Source organism: Trichosurus vulpecula, chromosome 3, assembly GCF_011100635.1.
Source record: "Trichosurus vulpecula isolate mTriVul1 chromosome 3, mTriVul1.pri, whole genome shotgun sequence".
NCBI lineage: Eukaryota > Metazoa > Chordata > Mammalia > Diprotodontia > Phalangeridae > Trichosurus > Trichosurus vulpecula.
This window is the reverse complement of record NC_050575.1, coordinates 305,027,183-305,051,578: the sequence shown is the minus strand read 5'-3', so window position 1 is coordinate 305,051,578 and position 24,396 is coordinate 305,027,183. Positions and strand designations below refer to the sequence as shown.

Genomic DNA, 24,396 nt, shown 5'->3' with positions numbered 1-24,396 from the left:
CCCCCTTATTATTGTAGGTTGGACCCAAGTCACCTACCGGGTAGTAGGAAAGTGACTTGCTCAAAGACATACATGGTAAGAGGCTGAGACAAGATTTCAACCCAGGTCTGGTCAAGCGCTCCGCAGACAGTGTCAAATCTCCCCAAGGATATTGGGAAGAAAAAAAGAGGAAATAAAAGGGAGCCCTTGCAAAGCTATGTGACCTTGGGCAAGTCACTTCCTATGTCTGGGCCTTAGTTTCCTCCTTTGTAAAATGAGGGTGTTGGATTCATTTCCAGCTCGAACATTTTTCGATTCTCAGAGACGTGCACCAGCTACTTTCCTGCTTACTACCCCTTTATCTATCCAGATCCCAGTGGGAACTGGGGTGCAAAACAGGGAGTGGAAGCGACAAAAGGCAAGGGAGTCTAGCTATGGGGAATCTTTCTCCTTGAAGTATAAGCTGGAGGGGAGGGGTCGGATCCACAGCTCCCACCTGGGAGAGGTTGTCCCTCCAAGACCTGTCAGGCCCCGGGGCCCCGCCTCTCGCCTTCCACCTCCTCTCCCAGTTCTCCCTCCCTCCCCCACCCCCACCCGCTCCCTTCCACCCCCACCCGCCTCCCAGCCCCCCTTGGCCCTTGCACCTCTCCCTCTCCTCCCCTTCCCTACTCCCCCCCTCCCTTCTCCCCTTGGGGGCCGGCCTCCGAGCATTGTACTCACATCCGGGGGTTGCGTTTTGCTTTAGTGCTAAGCGTAATTAACCCGGAAAAAAGGGCCGAGAGACCAGAGAGGGGGAGGGGGAAGAAGGAGGAGGAGGAGGAGGGACAGAGATACAGATAGAGACAGAGACACTGACAGTTCTAGGGACCGAGAGAGATTGGCCGGGAGATAGAGATTTGGCCAGTGAGAAGCGAGAAGAGCCAATTGGCAAACCCCGATGTGAAGCAGCCGGAGATCCCCGGGCCCCCTGCGCAGCGGGGTAAGTTGAGGCTCCTGGATGGGAGGAGGGGGCTCGGAGGGGCTCCTGGAGACCGAGCGCACGGCAGAGGCAAGGGCTTGGGGCGCCGAGCCTGGGACACGGGAGAGGTCGGCTTGCTCTGAGTTGGCATCGGTATGTTTGGCGGCGGGAGTGCTCGTGCAGGGGTCGTCACCGCTTCCCACTCGCGCGGGTCTGGGTGTCCCATAGCTCTTTGAGACTGTTTGCAACAAGTGCCCTGCCTCTCTACCCCAGGCCCACTCTCCCCCCGAATCCGAGCGCAGCGGAGGGCGGCTGGGGAGTTGGAAGTGGGGGCATGGCTGCTCTGTCTTTTCTCACATTTGCAGCAGCGAAACGTTGGGCCAACCTCGTTCTAGGGATGGCTTGGGGGGGGGGGCGGGGGGAGCGTATGGGCTCGCTCGGACCCAGACCCACGCTCAGGAGTCCAGTGGGGCTTGCCCGTCTTGTCTTTGCGAGAACCATCCCCCTCTTCTCTCCCTGTACTACTCGTTAATCCCAGGGCTTCCAAATTGGGAGACGCTGCTCTTTCTCGTTGACCCCACGGAGTCTGGGGGATGGCTTGGGTGGGAACTCAGCACAGAACTGGGGGGTGGGGTAGCTTCCTTACTGCTGGTCCTCCGAAACTATGCTTCTCGAAGGAAGGCTACGACATGCCTAACCTAAACTTTGTACCCTTCCCAACCTCAGCGCATAGCGTAGCGTCAACCCACAGAAGCAGTTTAATGTTTGTTGAATGAAAGTCCACCTCCCCCCGCCTCAGCCCGTCCCCAGCTGCTTTGGAACGGTTCAACTGCTTTTCTTCTTCTTTCCTCCTTCATCTACTACCTGTCCCTGCCCCACCCCCGTCTCCACTTTGGGCTCTGATGCCCAAATGAGACGTTTCGGCCGCAGCTCGGGGGGCCCTGCTGAATGCATCTTTGCACCTTGTCTCGAGGACAGCCCGGGAATAGAATGGACAGCACCTCTCTTTCCTTAGGTCAGCAGCTGCCCTCCTCTTTCTCCCTCATTTCCCTTTCTTTTCCACTCCCCTACACATATCTCTAGAAACTCTCCCTCTGCCATGGAAAGACTTCAGGACCATGATCCTTTCAGAATAGCGCTCTAAAGTAAGATGCCTGGGCATGTCCTGGGAAGAAAGAGAAGCAGCAGGGTCCAGCCACTGTCCTGAGGGACTGGGACTGTTAGGGGTAGTGGTTGCAAGCCTCAGATCATATAATAGTGAATAATAACGAACACACACACACACACACACACACACACACACAGAGATTTAACCTTTACATAGCATTTTAAGTATATTACTTCACAACACCCTATGAGGTAGATACTATTATTATCCCATTTTACAGATGAGGAAAAATCTATCAGACTGGCACATTCCTCTGTTGGCTGGCCATTTTCAGTACGCCCTCCCTCTCTTTCTCCAAGACTTTCCCTATGAAGCTATACTTCCTTCCTGTACTTTTTCAAGAGTTGGGGCACAGGATGTCCCTATGATCTTGTTCCTCTCTCCTCCTTTCCAACATAGAACTAAAACTACAGATCTACATGGGATACAACTTATGCAAGAGAAGAGGAAAGAGAGGAAGTGTGGCATGAAGTAGAAAGAGCCTTGGATTTGAAGTCAAAAGATCCGAATTGAAATTCCATCATTGCTTCTGATAGCTGTGACTTTGGGCAGGTCACTTCCCCATCCTTCTCTAGGCCTTCATTTCTTCTGAAAAAATGATGGAGTTGGACTGGCTGATTTCTAAGGCTTCTTACAATGAGTTGTATTTGCAAGTGCCTTCCCTATGATCCTGTAGCATTGTGGGTTTAGTTAAAATATGCACTTGGCCAAGTCCCCTCTTTCCTCTCTGAGGTTGGGACTCTCAGAGTTGGAAGGGACCCTAGGTCATCTAGTCCAACCCATACTTGAGAGGTAATCATCTAGCCTCTACTTAAAGATCTACTCTGATACCGACTTCTTTACTTCCTGAGGCAGCTTATTTTACTCTCCGGCTGTCCTCGCCATAGGGAACTTTTAAACTAAGTGAGATTTCTGCTTCTCTGTAACTCTCCCCCATTTTCTTCTAGTTCTACCCTCTGAGGCCAAGGAGAACAAATTTAGTCCCTTCATGGCAACCCTTCAAATACCTTAATCATATTCTTCCTTGATCTCCATGCTAAACATCCTCAGTTTCTTTAATGGAACCTCATGTAGCATGGTTTGGGATTCCCTCACCATCCTGGACATCCTCCTCTGTGTGTGTTCAAGCTTGTCAATGGTCTTCTTAAAATGGAGCACCTGTACCTAGATAAAATATGTCAGATGTGCTCTGACTGGGATAGCGATCGATGAGACTGCCACCTCCTTCTCCTTCTTCCTTTTCCTTTGCTTATATAGCCAGTTCCACAGAGAGAGTATAGCAGAAGACTTGAAGACTGATGTACCACCACCATAGTCAGACATTAAGCATCATGTAGATGCTTACAGACATGTAGGCTCGCTTCAGGGTTGGCTATGTGGGCTTTTCCCTGGTAACTTGACTTTTTGTACGTTTCTCAGATACTATGACCTGGTAGCCAGACCTTACTGAGATTTGCCTTGCAAAGGTCACCTAGACCCATTATGTTGTATCTTCTCTTCTCACTTTTTTTTGAGGTTACCTGGCCTTGGTACATGTATTCCATGAAAACATGTGTTCACGAAACTATTAGTGCTGAATTTAGCCAGTATGATTGTTTTCCCCTCCTCTAGAGATGGTTATCCTCATCTCTTCAGCAAGCCACCTCCTATGTTGTCATCTTCCTCTTGGCTTGGAAACTTCCAGCTGTTTAAATGTTAGTTCTGAGAAGGATTCTTCTTTTTTTCTCTTGTTGGCATTTTTCTTGTTCTTCTTCTTGTTCTTCTTTCCTTTGAGAAAGTGTAAATGAAAGTACACTTGCACACTCCTGTCATGTTGCCATAGTGGGCTGAGGCCCCAAAATCGTAGACCCAGGCCTGCCAATATGAATTCTGGAGGCACAGGAAATGTTGGGTGAGGGAAGAATCCTCACAGGTGGCTCAGGAAGGAGAGAATGAGGTTTTAAAAAGTGGGGAGTAATGCAGGATAGTGGAAAGGGGGGTCAGCTTGGAGCAGCCTGGTTCCAACGCTAATGAGTCATCTGAGTTTCCACAATTTTTAAAGTGTAAAATGATAATACTTGTACTGTCTACCTCACAGGGTTGGGGATAAAGTGCTTTGCCATCTTTAACATGCTTTAGAAAGGGGAATTAACAGGTAAGCTTTCTCAGCCCATCATTCTAGCTTGTAACATATCTTATCCAGCATTATTACTGCAGCCCCCAGAGGGCCTGTGCTAGGTAGCTGCTTTGGTTAAGCGTCCAGTTTGCATTTTGTTTATTTCCTGAGTGGCCAGGTAACCTAACGGATAGGTCTTTGTCTCTGTGGGTGGAGGCAATTTTAACCAACTCTTCTGAGACCATCTTCTCTTTGCATATTTAGGATGCTGTAGAGCTCTGAGAGGCTTGGCAGAATAGTTTATGTGTCCTGGGCAGGGCTGGGGCTGGGCTGGGGCTGGGCTGGGCTGAGCTGAGGCTAGGCTGGGGCTGAGTCTGGGCTGGGGCTGGGGCTGGTCAGGGCAGGGCTGGGCTGGGCTGGGCTGAGGCTGAGGCTGGGGCTGGGCTGGGGCTGGGCTGGGGCTGGGCCTGGGGCTGGGCCTGGGCTGGACTGAGCTGAGGCTAGGCTGGGGTTGAGTCTGGGCTGGGGCTGAGTCTGGGCTGGGGCTGGGGCTGGGCAGGGCAGGGCTGGGCTGGGCTGGGCTGGGCTGGGCTGGGCTGAGCTGAGGCTGAGGCTGGGCTGAGGCTGGGGCTGGGGCTGGGCTGGGCTGGGCTGGGCTGGGCTGGGCTGGGCTGAGCTGAGGCTGAGGCTGGGCTGAGGCTGAGGCTGGGGCTGGGGCTGGGCTGGGCTGGGCTGAGGCTGGGGCTGGGGCTGGGCTGAGCTGAGGCTGGGCTGAGGCTGAGGCTGGGCTGGGCTGCACTGCTGCTGCCTCCCCTCAGCTCCTCCGCTAAGAGTGCAAGTGGTTTTGATTACCTCACTTGGCATTTCCTATTTTGCCTTGCTGAGCTACATGGATCTGTGTTCATCTGCTGAGTTAGGCTTTAGGATGAGAGGAAGCAAGCAGGAGAAATAAGATACCAAGGTATGACCTGCCCAAGCTCTGTGCACCTCTTCTGCCCAGTGTTGGGTACCATAGATCATAGGACTGTAGGCTTCAGGATGGGAAGAATCTTAGAGATCCAGTCTGGCCCCCTCAGAAGAGAAGCTGTGACCTGCCTGAGGTCATGGAGGATAAGCGTCAAAGGCAGAATTTGAACCCATGTCTTCCAGATTCCAAGCCCAGCACTCTGCACTACACCATTCTCCGTCTGGGGGACAGGTTTTTTGGGGGCGGAGTGGGAGGGATGGGTCTTGTCTACCCAGACAGAAGTACAGCCACTGTTGCCCTGAAAAGCCTGGTGTGCTGGTGAAGAGGCAGGATCTGGAGTCAGAGGACCTGGGTGTTGTTGCTTTATTTCGCTGGGCCTCAGTTTTCTCATCTGCATAAGGGAGTTGGGAGGGGCTTGACTAGAAGGCCCCTTCCAGCTCAGAGTTTTTGCTCCTGTGACCTTAGAGGGCTTCTTAACCTGGGCTCAGCCACCAAAGGGAAAATCTTGAGAGTGGAGGTGTGTCTGTGAACTTGGATGGGAAAAAATAATTTTTATCTCAATGTCATTGAAATTCCTTTGTAATGCCATGTATTCTATTTTATGCTTTTAAAAATACTACTTTATGAAGGGGTCCATAGGCTTCACCAGACTGCCAAAGGGGAATGTGTTACAAAAAAGGTTAAGAACCTCTAATCTAGTCCAACACATTCTCTGGGTTTGTTTCTTTATCTATAAAAGAAGGGGGAAATGATTTGCCCAAGCTTCCATAAAATAGCAGAGCCTGGTTTTGAAGTCAGGTCCTCTGATTTGAAATCCAGTGCTTTTATTTTTTGAGCCAGTCAGGGTTAAGTCACTTGCCCAGGATCACACAGTTTAGTAGTGTTTGAGGTCATATTTAAACTACTCCAGGGCTGGTGCTCTGTCTGCTGCTGTGCCACCTACCTGCCCTCAAACTCAGTGGTTTTTTATTTAACCACACTCAAAGGACTTGGGCTGACTCTCATCTTCACTTCATCCCATCTTCTCTTCACGACCTTTGTGACTGGAAGGTTCAATTGAACCCATATAGATCTTGTTCCATGTGAGCTCCTTGAAAGTAGGGACTTTTTGCCTTTCATTGTTTTCCCAGTGTGCCACAGCACAGTGCCTGGTACAGAATAGGCACTTAATGAATCTTTATTGACTGACTTTGGGTAAGTAACTTTTCCTATTTGGTCTCAGTTTCTTCATAAAAAAATGAATGAATGAAAAAGCATTTATTCAATATCTACTAAGGGCCAGGCACTGTGCTATGGGATACAAATACAAAAGAAAGTCTCTGCCCTCAATTCTTTTTTTAAAATAATTTTTATTTTTTGTTCTTCTGAACTTGACAAACACCAACAAATATGAACATTTCCATATGAAAGAACAGAGTTTGTATATGAGATCATGAATCTGTGATATGCAGCTAGATTTTTTTAAAGTATAAATTCAACATGTTAGTTTCAAAATTACCTACTTGTCTGTGTCTCCCTCTGAAATTCCTTTAGCAATTTAAAAAAAAATGTTTTAATGACCCTTCTTTCTTTTTTCTTTATATTATTATCACTCCCCTATTGTCCCCTGAATTTTTCTTTAAGAACTCCCTTGTAACAAATAAGCATAGGTAAGCAAAAGAAGTCCATCTACATGTTGGCCATGTCTGATCGTGTACGTCTCATTCTGCACCTCAAGTATATCCCTTTTCTGTTAGGAGGTGGGTAGCATGCTCTTCTGAGCTTTGTGACCCTGGCCAAGTCACTTAACCTCTCTGCTTGTCTCAGTTTCCTCATCTGTAAAATTGGGATAATAATAGTACCTACTTCCCAAGATAGTTTTGAGCATCAAATGAAGTCATAATTGTAAAGCACTTAATACAGTGCCTGGCGCATAGTAAGTGATATGTAAATGTTAGCTATTATTCTTATTACTGATCAGAATTGTTAAGTGCTTCAGAGTAGTTTTTCACCACAATGTTATAATCATTGTATAAATTGGTCTATCACTTTGCTCTGCAGTGGTTCATCCAAGTCTTTGTGGGTTTCACCAAATCTGCCCCTTTCTTCATTTCTTACAGGGCAACCATACGCTGCCACATTCCTAGACCATAGAAGGTGCTTCCATTCTAATGGCAGTAGACTTCACTTGCATAGGAGAGGTGGCCAGGGAGGGGAGTTTTGGTCTGGGGAATCATGGAGATTGTAGGCAGATGGCAAGATTGCTGGGGTGGAAGGCAGGATGAGGTATGAAGCAGAGTCTGTTTTGGGGCTGGTAGGGTTTGTATTCTTCAAGGCAGTGATTCCTGTCTGGCTCTTCCCCCCTTCCAAAGCTAAGTGGATTGACTTCTAGTAACTAGGGTAGGGAGGGGGGGGGTTAGGAATGTATTCTGTATTCAATGGGAGGTTCTGTAAGATGGCACTAGTGGATGGCTGGGTGGAATTTGAATCACATTCTGATAAAATGAGGGGGTTGGATTAGATTATTTTTCAGATACCTCCCAGCTCTAACAATCTGTGATTCTATGAATACTTTTGGAAGAGTTTCTTGGGATTTATTCCCATATTTTGCATCTTTAGTTGTCCTGTTCTCTTTTTAGTTTTAGGTCTTTCCAACCTTTGGGAGGTTGTCTTTTTACCTTGAAAATTTTTTTTTCATTGTGAATCAGTAAGCATTTTTTAAGTGCCTATTGCATGCCAGGCACTAGGAATGTAACAATCTCAAAGGGAAAAATCTGAATAAAGCCCAGTGTAACCATATGGTCAGAACTAGTTTTATTTTTTAAAAAGAATTTGTTCTCTTACCTAAAAATAATGACTTATTTACTCTTGTCCTATTCTGGTATATTTTCTCTATGCATGTGTGTAAAGTTATATGGATTTACTTTTTTTATGTAATTGTTATTGGTATATGCTGAAAGGAATATTGGATCTAGATTCAAAGGACCTGGGTTGGGACCCTAGCTCTGCTACTTACTAGTTATAAAAAAATGCTTGGGGACTTCCCATTATGAGATTCTTAACATTGTGGTATCTGGACTAAGTCCTAAGCTTTGGGCTTTTTTGCTTCAAGTGTATGGGCCTGGGAGGAGGCCAGTTGAGATAGAGGAGGGAGGGAAGTAAGGACCTCCTGGCCCACATCTTCCTTTCAGCTCTTGAGAAACACCACAGTTGACATGCAAAGTTTAGACAAGCTGTCCCAACAGATTATATCCAAATTTGGCCAACAAATGACTGGGTCCTTCCTCGCTGTTACAAGGCTTTTGACATGTCATCTATTGTGTGGAATTCTAGGTACCCTTTCTGAGGAGGCTGATTAATTCAGCAGGGAGGTCTGGGTAACATTAAATTTTATAATAATGTAACCAAGGATTCTGTTCACATTCTAATTGTTTGACTCTTTTGGAGTGTAGAATTCTGGAGCTGTAAGATATAAAGGTTAAAAAAATAATAAAAAAGAAACATCTCCTTAGAGTAGATGAAGAGGCCAGTTCTGTTTATGCCAAACCTCTTTATAGTTTGTGATCTGTGTGTGATCCCCTTCTCTGTTCACATTGATTGAAGGCCTCAAGACCTGTCCCATGTACATGAGACAGATACAGGCTTAAGAAGGATAAGCGATTTCATAGGTTGGTACTTCCAATCAGCATGCGTATACAGTGTTCAACGGCCTTAAAATTTTTTTTCCACCTTTGACCACACTAACCAGTGGTTCTTCTACTTCCTCTTGACCCAACTACTGGTGCTTAAAGAGCATGAACACATGCAAATTGGGAAAAAACACTCAGGCGCTCAGTTAGTACTCCCTAGCTTGACATTTAAGGTCTTCCAACACCTGGCTCCATCTTCCCCATGCAACTTTAGGTACCACAGCTCATCAGCATGGATCCTCTATTCAAGACAGCCTGGTCACTTCATCATCCCCTCACATGTCATCCTCATCTTTATTTTTTTCCCCTCCTGGAATTCTTTCCTTGTTTGTATCATGAGAAGAGTGTTATAATGGAAGTTAAGAGACCAGGGTGCTAATCCCAGCTCTGCTTTATCATTTTAAACAAATCACTTTCCCTCTCTGGGAAGGGAATCACTTTCCCCTTGTGTAAAAAATACAGGGTTGGATTGGTGTCCCTTGTAGTTCTAAGCTTCTATGATTCTATAAATGTGAGCTGTTACCATTATTATTAATTATTACTATTACCTCCTCATCTTCATGTTGGATGGAGCTCAGATTGAAGTGGTCTTGGGATACGTCAGTATTCTGGCATTATTCTTTTATGTTTAGGATTCCGTAAACAGTTGTCCTGGTGGATAAAGCCACTGATTTAAAAAAAAATTATTTTTTTTTATAATTGATTAAAGGAATTGAGATGCAGGATCATTTTCTGTCGGCCTACTGAAACTGCAACTCTAGTAGCAGATAGGATGACAGAGATGAGGTGTACTTCCTACTGTTATTACATTTTAATTTCTTCTGCTAGATTTCTATATTGTTGCAAGCTTTTCATTTGATGTAGTTTGGAGGTTATGAAAGTTTGGTATGGGAACATCTGTTAAAAACATTGTCAATTTTTTTTTGTGGCTTATGTTATGTCTGGGTGATTATGGGCAATTATCTGTGATAATGCTTTTGTCCCAATACAGTTTATTTGTTGAGTTCTCAAAGATAGTTTGAGGTTTGTATTTGCAGTACAGAGTTTTGTTGTCTTTTAATGAAGAATATCAAGCCTATCCATGGCATATAATCTTGGCCATTTGATTATGTCTTTCTAGGTTTTTGGTAGTTGCTAACTATTTGCAACCTCTAGTATATGCTGTATGGTTTCCACTGCTTCCTTGCAAAGTTTACAGGATTGACATGTTAGGACTTTTTAAGAATGAGCTTTCTTTGGTTTCTGCTAGCAATGACCTGAACATCTCTTCTTCTGATAACAAATGGACTCGATGCAGTCATTTAAATGCTCAACGCTTCTGGTCACTAATTGAATTCATGGAGGGCCTTTTGTTTCCATTCTTGGATCTTAGCTGTTTCCTAGACTCCATTTGGAGGTAGTCCAGTGACATTCAATAACTCTAGTGGCAAATGTCTGTTGTCAGCCTTTACTATTTCTTTGGGAAGTAATGTCTGTTTATTTGAGAAATAGTTCTGTAAATTTTCAACCTTTCAGTGGTCTTCTTTATTTTTGAGAAGGAAGCATTCATTTTTTTTTTAGCTACCTTGGGATAGCAGAATTAATATTAACATTCCTCTCGTTTTTCTCATCTTTTTCAATTGAGTTCAGCTAAAAACAGTTCTGGGAAAAGTAGATATCTCGTTATTACTCTTTTATATTTAATGTTCTGTGGACTATTGCACAGGTGGGCAAAATAACTGGATTTTTTGTAACTGAATAGAAGTATTTGGATGTAAATTCATCTTTTGCAGGCTTACTGAAAGCATCTTTGGATCAACTGTAATAGCCAACAAGAAACAGGAATAATATGTAGCTCATCCTGTGTTCCCACACCATTTTAATTTCTTTCACTAGCTCTTTCTGTTTGGAAAGCTTAATTCCACATAGCTTGCAGATTATGAATATTTGATACTGCAACAGCTATTAAAAAACATTGTTCTTGAATTTTTGTAGATCAATGTTATATTCTGGCAACTGTGGGCAATAGTTTTGTCTGAAATATGGTTCCAATTCTGGTACAATTTATTTGTTGAATTCTTTGAGGTATTTGCAAGTATGGAGTTTTGTTATCTGCTAGTTTGTGAAAGAAAGATAGTGAGTTTCTGGTTTATGATTCTAGCCACTGGATCATGTCTTACTTAGGTATTTAATCCTTTTGCAACCTGCAGTGATGTGTTGCTCAGTTTTTACCATTTCCTTGCATATAATCTGAATTAATCAATAAGTCTGGGTCCCTTAAGAACAACCCACTTGTAACTTTTTGAGGTGATAACCAGATCCTAAATTGTTATCATATATATTTCCATTTCTATGAACACATTTCTATGACTTAGGCATTTGTTCAAAATTTCTTTGCTACATGTTGAGTTCATGTGGATGTCACTCATGGAGAGTATTTCGGGATCAGTTCTTAGATTTTAGGCATTTCATAGACTTCATCTCGATAAAACCATTTTCAGTTAGATTTGACAAATCCAGTGGTGGGTATTTATTTGTTAGCCTTCACTGTCACTTGGTGAAATGATATTGGTTTGTTCCCAGAATATTTCTGGACATTAATAATCTGCTTATCATGTGCTCTGAGAACATCTATCAGTCCTCTTTTTCAGTTTTGATGATGAAATGTTCATCTTTCTCTACCTGCCTTAGATTGATGTTAATATTATATCCATTTTTGTGAGCACACTTTAGAAATCTTGTCATTTTTGTTACTATTGCATTTTTAGTCCAAATACAACTCAGTTTAAAAATATTTAAAGCACCTACTGTGTTAAGTGTAGCACCCACTCCAGGTCACCTCCTCAACTTGATATGATCAGAGAGCACTGAACTAGGATTAGAACTCTGGTTATCTGACTCCAAATCCAATTCTGTTTCTACTGTGTGTTTGCTGAGTTGATCAGTTGTCTCCCCTTGAGGAAGAAACTTTCTCATTTTGGCATTTGTGCCCCCAGTGGAGATATAAATGGCACTCAGTAGGCACTTAGTAAGTGTTTGCTCACTAATATGAACTTCAATGTACATAGCTAAGATGATCCTGCTAGTTTTCTACAGGTTTATCCATGCATTTTGAGTTTAGCGCTCTAAGCAAGTAGATTATACATAATAAATTATAAATGCTGTGGTATTTGCACTCTTGTTAATCAGGAATGATTCTAGGCACCTAAGAAGTTGAAACAGGCTTACAATATAGTAGGTCACATTTACATATGTGTTTACGGTCCACACAAATTGCTTTCCTTGACTATAAACTTTCTAAATTAGGTGGCAAAGTGGTTTCCTTATTTTGTGAGTGAGGAAATTGAGGCCAGATCACATAGCTGATTAATGTCAGAACCAGGATTCAAACCCAGGTTTTTTGATTTCCAAGTTCAGTGTATTATCCACTGTGCCATATGTCTTATAGACTGTGAGCCCCTTGAGGTCAGAGACTATTTCGTTTTTGTCTTTGTATCCCTAATGACTGGCACACAGGAGGTGTTTAGTAAATGCTTATGGATAGCAAAAAAAAAAATTGATACTGTTGCTTGCAAGTCTCCATCTGATATGTTTCTATCCCCCCACATCAGTTGACCAATGAATATCAGTTAGTTCTTATAAAGGGATATTGTTTAAAAAGTAGAACAAAGACAGAAGTATAAAACATCTCTCCCCAACCCAGAGGGTACACTATCCCTCTTATACACATACAAGGTCCTTGGCGAAAGTGGACTCAAACTTGAAGACAAAGCATACTAAAGCACCTATGGAAGACATGTTTTTGACTTAGGAGCACCTCTTGCCTTGGGAGTTCTTGTCTTTCTTTGTAGAATCCCTACCAAATTCACTTCCAGGTATGGCATAACCCATGGACAAGTTGTTCCCTTTCTCAGCGGGGCTGACTCTTTGAAGGACGAAGCATCTTAGGTGCTGGGGCAGCATATTGTTTCAATGGGTCAAGAAGTCACTTCTCAGGTATGGCTCCTCAGTGGACTCAGCTACTGTTGCTACCAGCTCTGGTAGTCTCTGCTACTGACTGGTGGCTAAGGGGAACTCTGATGGTTCTTCTGACTTTTTGAAGTTCACAAGTTCATAACCTGATTCATTTCATCTTTGGATACTCATTCACCTAAGATCAAGAAAGAATGAATTCAAAGAAACAGGTGCCATGTATTCAGGGACACATGGCAGGCAACAGGGTGGGGAGATAAACTTTCTTAAGCTGCTGTTCCTTCTCCTCATCCCCCTTACTTAAAAGCTATTGGGGAAGACAGAAGGGCAAAAAGGGATGACACCACCACATAGCACCAACCCTTTAGTCACTTGTTTCTACACGTTGGATAGGAACCAGCTGGAGAATATTGTACATACTCTAAGGACTGGACTCTCGTTGGCCAGCCCCCGCTGCCCGCCATTACACAAGGAAATATGCTTAGGGAAAGTTCTGATATGACACAAGTTCTGGTGGACCTTTCCCATCAACCACTTGGTAAGTTGGGAAGTTGGGAGGATGTACCATTTCCCATCTCTGTGTCTTCTGTGTGTTCATCTCTTTGGAGGTAGAGGTTTATAATTTTGCTCATTCTGTGTGTTTACAATGACCATAAGAACTCCTTGTAGTCTCTTCCTTCTGACATTGTACTCTTCCTGTCCTTAGACTATCTGCTCTCATCACTTCTCCAGTATTTGCTCTCATGAGAATATTAAAAATCTAGTGGTATTGTAATCACTAGGTAATAGATGCTCTCAGACTTCCTTATTTATAGTTCTTGGCTTGTTTTCAGGGATTTGTTCTGAAATAGCCTATGACTTTTGGGGCTGTACAATTAGCAGTCCTCCACAGACCCAGTGGATTGGTCCACTTCTCTTCCCTCTCCCTTCCCCCTCCCCCCACCATGTGCGTCATCCCCACCCCCATCCTGTACATTGTAGGCAGCAGCTGAGTGAATTCACTTTTGCTCTCTTCTACTGCTTCAAGCTAGCTTGGCTGTGTTTCAACCTCTTTTATTTGGTGACATCATTTCCTGACCAACTTTCTCTAGCTAGAGATCAGCAGCTTCCTTGAAGTATCGCCTTTGCCCATCATCAAAGCCGCTGTCCCTAGCTCCTGCCCCAGTAACATCTCCTTGTTGGTTTAAGGTTTGCAAAGTACTTTCCTTACAACAACTCTGGGGGGTGCATAATGAAAGTATTGTTTTCCTCACTTTACAGGCAAAGAAACTGAGGCTCTTAAAATGCAACCCAAGGTAGCATAGCCAGGACATTTCTCAATATAGTCTACCGACTCTTAAGATGAGCGCCCTTTCTGTTATATGGTAGTTGGGATGCACTCATTTACTGTATTGTGTTGCCAATCAGGAAAACTTGCTGGATACAATTTTAAAAAGTGGTTTGTATCTTGAACCTGAGTCCTTAAAAGCATAGAATCTTCAATTTGAAAGAAGCCTCAGAAGACCTCTAATCCAAACCTCACCTGGGTTAGTATGGTTTCGGTAAGACATTTCTTTTCTTTTTACTATATGCTACTTTCTCCCTTCCAGAAATTTTACAGTTTCCAAGCCCTGATACTTCCCAGCTGTATGACCTTGGCCTAATATTCAAATTCTCTGAACCTCAGTGTCTTTATCTATAAAATGGGAATATTTGCATTGCCTGCCCTACAGGGCACCCAGGGAAAGTATTTTGTAAACCTTTAAGTTATATAGAAATGTGAGCTACTTTTGTTACTCTCTGCCTCCTTAAATTAGGCTCTAATAATCCCATGGTTTTAGAACAGAGAACTGGGACATATAAACCACCTCGACGTTATTGATAATTGGGATAGTTCTGGTTTTTATGAATTACTGTATATCTCTATAAGTTTACTTTTCAAATCTACAGCCTGGTTGCCCAGAAGGGAAATGACACAGAGGGCCATCCTCGGTGACCTGAGCACCTCATGGCCCCCTTTCTTCATCTTTGCCAAGTCTCAGGGTCCAGAGGCTTGAACATCTTTTCAGGACTGTGGAGATGAACATCTAGGGGTTTTGCTCACACTGCTACTTTGGCTTAGTATGTCCTTTACCCCTCTCTCCCCTTGTTGAATTCCTAGAATCATAGACTCTTGGAGTTGGAAGGTGCCTTAAATATCAACTAGTTTTACAAGTGAAAAACAGAGGCCTTTTAAAGAGGTAAGAACTTATCCAAAGTCACAGAGGTAATAAATGGCAGAGCTGAGAATCAAAATCACCTCCTCTGACTCCAGTTTCCTCTTTCTTCCTTTGAACCTCATCTTGCATGTGAAGGCCAAATCCTTCATCAAGCCATCTCTTATTTCCCTGATCAGTTTCCTGGGATCTCACAGAGTTTTGTTTTGTACTTCTTTATTTCATGTAGCAGGTAGCTGGTTTCTTTTTTATACTTTATATTATGCTCTAATCATCAACAGACACAAACATTTTAATATTAAAAATATTAATTAATTAATTAATATTAAAAGAAGAAAAAAGAATAGCATAAGAAACTGAACTTCTTAGCAGGTTTTAGTGGACATTAAAGTTCCTTATGTTATGGATCTTATCTCCCTTATTAGACTAGGGCCAGGGGTGGAGGACCTGCAGCCTCCAGGCCACATGGGGCCCTCTAGGTCCTCAAGTTCAGCCCTTTGACTGAATCCAAACTTCGCAGAACAAATCCCCTTAAAAAAAGGATTTGTTCTGTAAAACTTGGACTCTGTCAAAAGGCCACAACCAAGAACATAGAAGGCCACATGTGGCCTCGAGGGCCCACAAGTTTCCCACCCTGTACTAGACCAGCAATTCTCAAACTTTTTGGTCTTAGGACCTCTTTATAATCTTAAAAATTATTGAGTACCCTCCCCCAAAGAACTTTTGTTTATATAGGTTTTATCTATTGTGATTTACAGTATAAGAAATTAAAATATCTTAGTATTATTATGAAAATAATTTTGACTTCTACAAACCCCTGAAAGGTTCCAGGGACTGCACCTGGTTCCTGGAACATACTTTGAGAACCACTGGACTAGACTGTAAGGTCCATGAGGGCAGGGCCAATTTCTTTTCTTTTTTTTTTTTAAGCTTTTTTTTGAGAGGGGAAGGCAGGGCAGTTGGGGTTAAGTGACTTGCCCAAGGTCACACAGCTAGTAAATGTGTCAAGTGACTGAGTCCAAATTTGAACTCAGGTCCTCCTGACTCCAGGGCCAGTGCTCTATTCACTCCACCACCTAGCTGCCCCGGGGCCAATTTCTTACCTAAATTTTGTACCTCCCTCAATGACTAATATTTCGTACCTTCCTCAATACTCTGCACATGGTAGGAAGCAGCAAACCTCAAACTATATACATAGCCTCCTCTGAAGGCTGTCTAGATACAAAAACTTTGTGGTGGCTCCTACACTCTCCAGGCCCTTAGGGAATTTGTGCTACTAATGGGATAGGATTTATTGGATTGAAAGCTGCCAGGCCCAAGAGTCTGGAGAGAGCTTTAACTGAAACATGGTTGGTTCATGTTTTGCTTTTTAAATGTTCAGGGAGAGAAGAGGTTGAGAAATATAGGCTCAGATGCAAGGCCAGCCCTCAGCCAGATTGTGACAGAGGTGAATTTCATCTTTGGCAGGCTTCCTACTTTTCTTTTCAGCACCCTGACACCCTATAATAAAAATAGCTCACGTTTGAATACTTTCCTCACAAGAACCTTGTAAGGTAGGTAGTTCAAATATTATTGTCCCCATTCTATATGTGAATAAACTGAGGCCCAGAGAGGTCAGGGGACTTGTCCAAGGTTACATAGCCCAGGAGACTGAGACCCAAGAAGAGGTGGTTTCTAGCAATAGGAAGCAGCAGACCTCAAACTATATTAATAAGTGGTAGAGCTGGGACTCCAATTCAGGTAGCTAGACCTCCCGGCTCCAAGTCCAGAATTCCTTCCACGAAGCCACTGTACTATTTACTGAGATGTTATGCAAGGACAGAAGGACAAAACCTCTCCCTTGTGAAATAATGCTCATCTATCTGGTGTTTATTTCTTACCCTCCCACTTATTCAAGGTTGAATTCTCTGGGGTTATTCAGTCCTTTAAGGCATTAGCTGAAAAAAAAACTAACTTCTGTGAGTATGTGGATTATAAAAAATATCATGGAATCATGGGATATTAGAACTATTCAGTCCTTTAAGGTATTAACTGAAAAAAAAATTTGACTTCTGCAGGTATGTGGATTATAAAAAAAAATCATGGAATCATAGGATATTAGAACTGGAAGACACCTTAGAGATTATCTAGTCCAGTGGTATCAAACACAGATAGAAACTTGGAAAACCATTAATTAATGTTATCTCTGTCATATTATATTTTTATTTATTTTGTTAAACATTGCCCAATTACATGGCAGTATTGCTGCTGATGGAGAGTTTGATACCTCTGATCCAACTGTCTCATTTTACAGATGTGGAAACTGGCCCAGAAAAGGGAAGTGACCGGCCCCAGGTCTCATAGCTGTTTAAGAGCAGAACTGAGACTTTAAACTTCACCTCTTGACTCTGAGCCAATGCTCTTAAGACACATGTGGTATATGGAGGCACCATGCTTGTTTTGGGACAGGTGTCTTTCCAGTGCCCCTTGAATTTTACCAGTGAGTGGGGATGCCTGGAAATGATGAAATTTTAAGTGTTCAGGGGATGCCTAGGATGTGTCCAGATAGATAGTAGAGGAGTGGTGGTTAGAATTTTAAGTGTGGATTAGGGGAAGAAGGAATGAAAATGTTTGTGTGTAATAGTGGATCTTTAAACTTAGAATGAGAGTTTCTCTTCTTGCTATACTAGATGCTAAATTATTCTTTCTTTTCAATCAACAAACTCTTATTAAGTCGTCTTTTGTTCAGAAAGAACATTATTTTAGGCTGGGAGAGATACAAAGTTTACATAAGGCTTGGTCCCTGCCCTCATGGAGCTAGTTTGGTAGGTTCATAAGATATACACATATACTATATGGTAAATTCATTAGAGAGATGGAAAATAAGGTGTGTGAAGTTTAATAGAGAAGGTTGAGACTGGAGATGGGGGAAAGTTTCATAGAGGAGATGGAATTAGAATTGAGTTCCTGAGTTCAGATTTGGCTTCAGACACTAGCTATGACTCTGGGTAAGTCACTTAACCCTGTTTACATCAGTTTCCTCATCTGTAAAATGAGCTGGAGAAGGAAATGGCAAACCACTCCAGCATCTTTGTCAAGACAACCCCAAATGGGGTCACAAAGAGTTGGATGCCACTGAAATGACTGAACAGCAAGAAGAACAACTAAAGAATGAGTGAGAATTCAATAAGTGAAGGGAGAAAGGAAATTCCAGTTTTAGAGGTAGGAAAGTCCTCAATTTGGAGTTAGAGAACCTGGGTTCAAATCCCAGCTCTACTATTTACTTCCTGAATGACCACAGATAAATCATTTTAGCTCTCTGGGTCTCAATTTTCTGATCTATAAAATGAGGTGATTGGATCAGATGACCACTACAGTCCCTTCTTATTCTATGTTTTTTTGATAGCTGTTATCATAAGAGGAATCCAGTTTGGCTAGAGAGTAGAGTGAGTGGAGGAGAACTATAGGAGAGAGACCGAAAAGATGGAGTAGGATTAGATTGTGGATGACTTTGAATGATCAGGCAAAGAAGTTTGGCATCTACTTGGGAGATGATAGGGGGCCCCCAAAGATTTTTGAGCAGAGAAGTGGCCAGAACTATATGTAAGAAAGGCCAGAGCTATAAAGGGGCTTTGCCTGGAGTAGATCATGAGGTTTGATTCCAACCTTGCTAACTTCCTCCCTCCCATGCACATACCGCGAATTGCTTTTAAGATGATATTGAGTTTAAATAAAATTAAGACTGGAGTATTTTGGAGTAGGAAAAGTAGTCACAGAACATGAAGACCGGGATATATAGAAAGGGGGCAGTCCCATATTATTGCTTTCATGATAGGGGATGTTATGGTATAAATGTGTATATGAGCCTTAGGTTTCTTCTAACCGTAAGAATCAGGATAGTTTTCTTAGTTCCTCCCACCCAGTCTCAGTTTATGTCTAACTTATGGTAACTAGAGGAGAGTTAGGAAGTATTCTGCCCTACCCCCATCCCACCCACCCCCCAACCCCACCTACCCCACCCCAGCAGCTAGGGAAGGGTTTGGGAAAGGATAACAAGTTGAAGGGGCAGGGTGACAGATCTGTCACTCTCCTTTAATTGCTCAGAGGCCAAGGTGATAAAGTATCAACTAGAATGAACCAAGAGCAGATAGATGGTAGGGGTGCCCTTATATAGTTTAGGCATCAGTTGAGTGAATTCACTCCTATTCTCTATGCCCAACCCCAATATGGATGTCTTTCGGGGGACTTCTTTTGGTGATACACAACAGAATCTTTATTTTTTAAAATGTTTTTACTGATAGCCTTTTTTTTAAACATAATCTTAAATTTTCCTCTGAAGCTCTTGTCCCATATCTCTTGTTTTTATTTAAAAAGAAAAATAAAAAGAGTAAGAGAGAAAAAAGTGAGCAAATCTGGCTTCTAATCTTATTCCACTGAAACTGCTCTCTCTGAAGTTACTAATGATCTCTTCTGTGCTAAATCCAACTGTCTTATCTTAATCTTCATTCTCCTTGATATCTCTTCTCCTTGATACTCTCTTCTTTCCAGGTTTTTGGGATGCCATTGTCTCTCCTGGTTCTCCCCCTACCTCTCAGATTGTTTCTTCTCTGTCTCCTTTGCTGGATCCTCCTCCAGTTGATGCTCTGTGACTGCAGCTGACCCTCAGGAGTCTGTCCTGGGCCCTCTTCTCTTCTTCTTCTCTATTACTTCACTTGGTGATCTCATCAGCTCCCATGGATTGAATTATCATCTCTGTTGATGATTCTCAAATCTATTTTTCCTGCCCCAATCTTTCCACTGACTTCCAATTCCCCATTTCCAACTGCCTCAAACTGAGTGTCCAATAGACATTTTAAACTCAGCAAGCCCAAAACAGAACTCATTGTCTTTCCCACTAAACTCTCTCCCCCCTTGCCTTCCCTGTTATTATAGAGGGCAATACCACCTTTCTCATCACCCAAGGTGTTAACTGAGGAGCCATCTTGAATTCCTAACTATCCAAGCTGTTGGATAGTTAGGCCTGTCAATTCTCAGATCTTTGCTACATCTCTCCAATATGCCCCCTTTTCTCCTCCAATACTGCTACTTCTCTGGTACAGGCCCTCATCATCTCACCCCTGGATTATTGCAATAGTCTACTGGGGGGGTCTACCTGCCTCAAATTTCTCCCCATTCTAATCCATCCTCCACTCAGCCATGAAAGTGACTTTCCTAAATTGAAGGTTCAATCATGTCACCCTCTCCACTTAGTAAACTCTAGTGGCTTCCTATTGCCTCCAGGAGCAAAAACAAAATGCTCTGTTTGGCCTTTAAAGCCCTTTACAACCTAGCCTCCTCTGACTTTTCCAGTCTTTTTACATTTTATTCCCTGACAGGTGATCTTCAATCTGGTGACATTGTCCTTCTGGCTGTTCCATGAACAAGACACTCTATCTCTTGACTCCAGGAATTTTTTCCAGCTGACCTCCATGCCTGCAATGTTCTCCCTTCTCTGTTCTGACTACTGACCTCCCTGACTTCTTTTGGGTCCCAATTAAACCTCCTAGAGGAAGCCTTTCCCAACCACTCTTAATTTCAGTGCTTTCCCCTCTGTTAATTATTTGCTATTTATCCTATGCATAACTTGCTTTGCATATTTATTTGTTTACTTATTCTTTCCCCCATTAGAGTGTAAGCTCCTTGAGGGCAGGGACTGTCTTTTGCCTCTTTTTGTATCCACACTGCTTAGCACAATACCCAGCATGTAGTAGGTGCTTAATAATTTGACTGATAAAAAATGATCAATATATTACACCGCACCCCCCCCCCCAAAAAAAGGACTTCAAATGCAATGTTCCATGCCCATGAACCTCCTACCTCTGCAAAGGAATTGGGGGAAGTGAATTTTCACATTTCTTCATTGGGGTCAAGCTTATTTCTTGTAATTTTGCAACATTTTAAAAATTGCATATAACAGAATCTTAACAAGGGCCTTGGGACCCCAAATTTGTTCATTATGAGCCCTGCTGAGCCCCGTGTTGTGGCTCCATTGTATGATCAAATGCAAAGCCGCCCCGCCCCCCCCATCAGTTCTCTTTCTGCAAGAGATTCATCCATTCTCCCCTCACCCCCAGCTCCCACATCTCTAGTGAGCTTTATGACTCAGCTACATCTAGGGATGCTCAAATAATTGAACAGTTTTGTTCTTTTCTCTGTGGAGGGGAGGAAATTGAGAGTAGAATCCACATCTGCCTTTGGTGGACCTCACCCCCCTACAATGGAGCCTAGCGAATAAGAAGCCCTTATCTTTTTCGGAAGCGAAACTCACTTTCCCTGACCCCTGATTGGAGAAGAAGAGAGAAATTAATCCATCCAGTCAGGCTTACAGAGTGAATTTGTTTAAAAATGGAAGTTAAATGAGGCATTATAGGTACTCTGGGCCTTTCCTCCCAAAGGGCATTTGCCCAGCCTCCTGTGGGATGACGTTACATCTTTCAGACTTTACTCCAGAGGGTTTGGGGAACCACAGAGGCCTTTGGCCTTTGGGTAATTTGGCCCTAATCACCTGGCATCATGGGAATGTGCCAGACTGCTGGGTAGATGTCGTCCTGCTCTGACTTTTTTTCATCCCTGGTGAGGAGGAGTCTAATGTGGTGCCTATAGCCCCAAGAGTTGAGGTTGTCAGAACCTGTCTAGTTTTCTCTTAATTTTTTTTTCCTGCTTTCTTATTGCAGAGCAGCCACCGACCTTTCTCTCAGATCTCTGGCTCTCCACCCCTCCCCCTTCTCTACTTCCCCATCTCCTTATCTCCCTTGCTGGAAGACTCCCAGTTTCAATTCAGGGGAAGAGACTTCAGTTCCTTCTGAGCAGCAGCTGTTCCCTACTTTTGGCAGTGCCCTGGACCTGCCTCCACTTCCTTCCCTTTCCTGAGTCCCAGGGAGACCCATTCACCAGCACCTCTTGTGCAAAATTGGAACTAGAAAAAATCTGCAGAGGCGAAGGCCTGAGAATCCAGGGGAGCTTCGGCAGGTGCTACAGGTATCATTAACCCTGGTGATCTCACCCCTGTGCAAGGGACCCTCGTTGCTCTGTCGGCTTCTCATTTTCCTCCATCTCTTCCTCTGGCTCTTCCTCGGTCGTCTCCCTTTCTTTCCTCCCTCTCTTCCTCCATCTTTCTGTACCTCCTCTTCCTTCTGCTGCTTTCTCCTCTGCCTCCCCCTCCTCCTTTCCCATGTACTACTAACCCGCTCTTTTGTGCCCTCTCCCTGGGGTGGTTCTGGCTGCTCCCCTCACCCAGTCATTTGCTCTTCTGTCTCTGGTGCCAGGAGAAGTGGGGCTTGGCCTTGTTTAGGGAGCTGGGCAGGGCTGATCTGTGTCTCTTCAGGGACTTTCCCAAAGCCAGCCTCCTCATACTGCAGGGCTGAATCAGAATGGCCAGGGTTCAGCTAGAGCTAAGCTTTTGTGGAATGGCCTGTAGGGATAATAATAGTTCCTCTTTCTTTCTTTCTTTCTTTCTTTCTTTCTTTCTTTCTTTCTTTCTTTCTTTCTTTCATTCGTTCTTTCTCTTTTCTTTCATCTATGTATGTATGTATGTATGTGTGTTTGTATGTATGTATCTTATCTGCCTATCTCTCTATCTGTCTGTCTGTCTGTCTGTCTGTCTATCTATCTATCTCCCCCTGAGGTCCTTGAATCTAGAGCTGGAAGGGACATTGAGACCATGTAGTCCAAATCCCTCATTTTACCGATAAAGATCCAGAGGCCCAGAGAGGTTACCCGTGGCTGCACTGTATGTAATGTCCGAGCTGGGGGTCCTCCTGCTTAGTTCTCAGGACTCCAGGCCTAGTGTTTGTTCCACTCCCCTACTCTGCCTTTTCAGGATTTGGCAATTGGTTAGATGGAGGTGGGCTGTGAGGCTGAGGGATACATCGACGATGGCATGGCCCGGGCTTTGGGGAGTATGGTGATGCCACTAACAGCCAGGCCACCTCTGGGAACTGCCCGGCATCCTAGGGATTTGCCTCATTGCCTTGTGGAGGTCATCCCTCTCAGGGCTGGTGAGACCGATGGTGTGTTCTCCTCATATTTCTCTGCTTGTCTCGGGTAGTCACTTACTGACTGACAGTGAGTCAGGCTCCCTGCTTCACGTTGACTTTTTTTTTTTTCTGCTGACTAAAAACCCATGTGGGCTCATGCCCTCCTGGAAAAATGAGAAGGATTGATCTCCTGGGTTATGCTTTAGGATTCTGCTCTGAGAGGAGTGATACCAAGAGGAGTCTGTCTCTGAAGGACTGAGCTCTCTCTGACATTATTCTAACTCAGCAAGTAGTGCAGTGAGTGCTTCAGACTGGGAGACCAGAAATTCCATATTGGACATTTCCTGTGTGACCCAGGGCTTAACACTTAACCTGTATCAGACTCAGTTTCCTCTGTAAATTGGGGATAATGATAACACCTGCCTCACAGAGCCATTGTGAGGCAGCGAGGGTGGCACAGTGACTAGGAACACCGGGGTTCAAATCTGGCCTCAGACACTTACTAGCTGCATGACCCTAGACAAATCATTTAAACACTCTCTGCCTCAGCTTTTTCTACTGTAAAATGAGGATAATAATAGCACCTACCTCCAAGAGTTGTTTCCAGGATCAAATGAGATAGTAATTGTGAAGCACTTGGCACAGTGACTGGCACATAGTAGGCCTAAATAAATGTTAGCTACTATTATTACAAAATTATATATGTAAGGCACTTTGCAAACCTGAAAGTGGTATATAAATATTGTCATCTATTATTATTCAACAAATGTTAAATGTTTAATGTGTATAAAGCTCTAAACTATATAGAGGGGCATGTGGTGTAGAGGAATGAGTGCTATATTTGAATGCTGCCTTTGATACTTAACTAGTTTTATATCCTTAATAAAAGGATTTGTTCTGTGAAGTATGGATTTGGTCAAAGGGCCGCACTTGAGGACCTAGAGGTCCACATGTGGCCTCGAGGCTTCAGGTTCTTTACAGTATAGTAAGGGAGATAAGATGTGTCCACCCATGACTGTAATGCCAAGCGGAACACACTTTGTTCATGAGAGCCTGACATATAGTTGTGGCTTAATAAAGGCTTGTTGAGTGATTGATTGATAGATGAGGGGTGAGCACAAAGTGCCATGAGAGTTTATACTGGCCAGACATCCTTTTTGATTGAGGTGGGGTAAGGGACTGTCAAGGAAGCCTTCATGGGGAAGTTTGCATTGGAACTAGTTTTGAAAAGAGGGGGTTAAATTTTAACAGGAAGACTGTTGAGGAGGGTAATTCAGGCATTTTTATATCCAGAGAATGTGGAGAGCAAAGGCACTGAGGTATTAAAAAATGTGTGCTAATTAAGTCATGGGATGATGAACAGGGTAGCTTGAATGGACCCTGAAGGAGAATAACACTAGGGAAGCTGGCATGGGTGGATT

General features: G+C 43.5%; 1 protein-coding gene across 3 annotated transcripts in view; it reads left to right on the top strand.

Moving 5' to 3' along the window:
• Positions 1 to 625: 625 nt before the first annotated feature.
• Positions 626 to 24,396, top strand: part of PLEKHA2 (pleckstrin homology domain containing A2) — a 117,285-nt gene continuing 93,514 nt past the window's right edge. Inside the window, exons 1-2 of one of the 3 annotated variants that reach the window (XM_036750826.1) lie at positions 626 to 958; positions 21,674 to 21,977. The gene's annotated coding sequence lies outside the window, so the exon portion shown is untranslated. Of the gene's footprint in view, positions 959 to 1,015; positions 1,091 to 21,673; positions 21,978 to 24,396 lie in introns of those variants that run through there. The other 2 variants (XM_036750825.1, XM_036750827.1) reach the window with 2 other exon arrangements.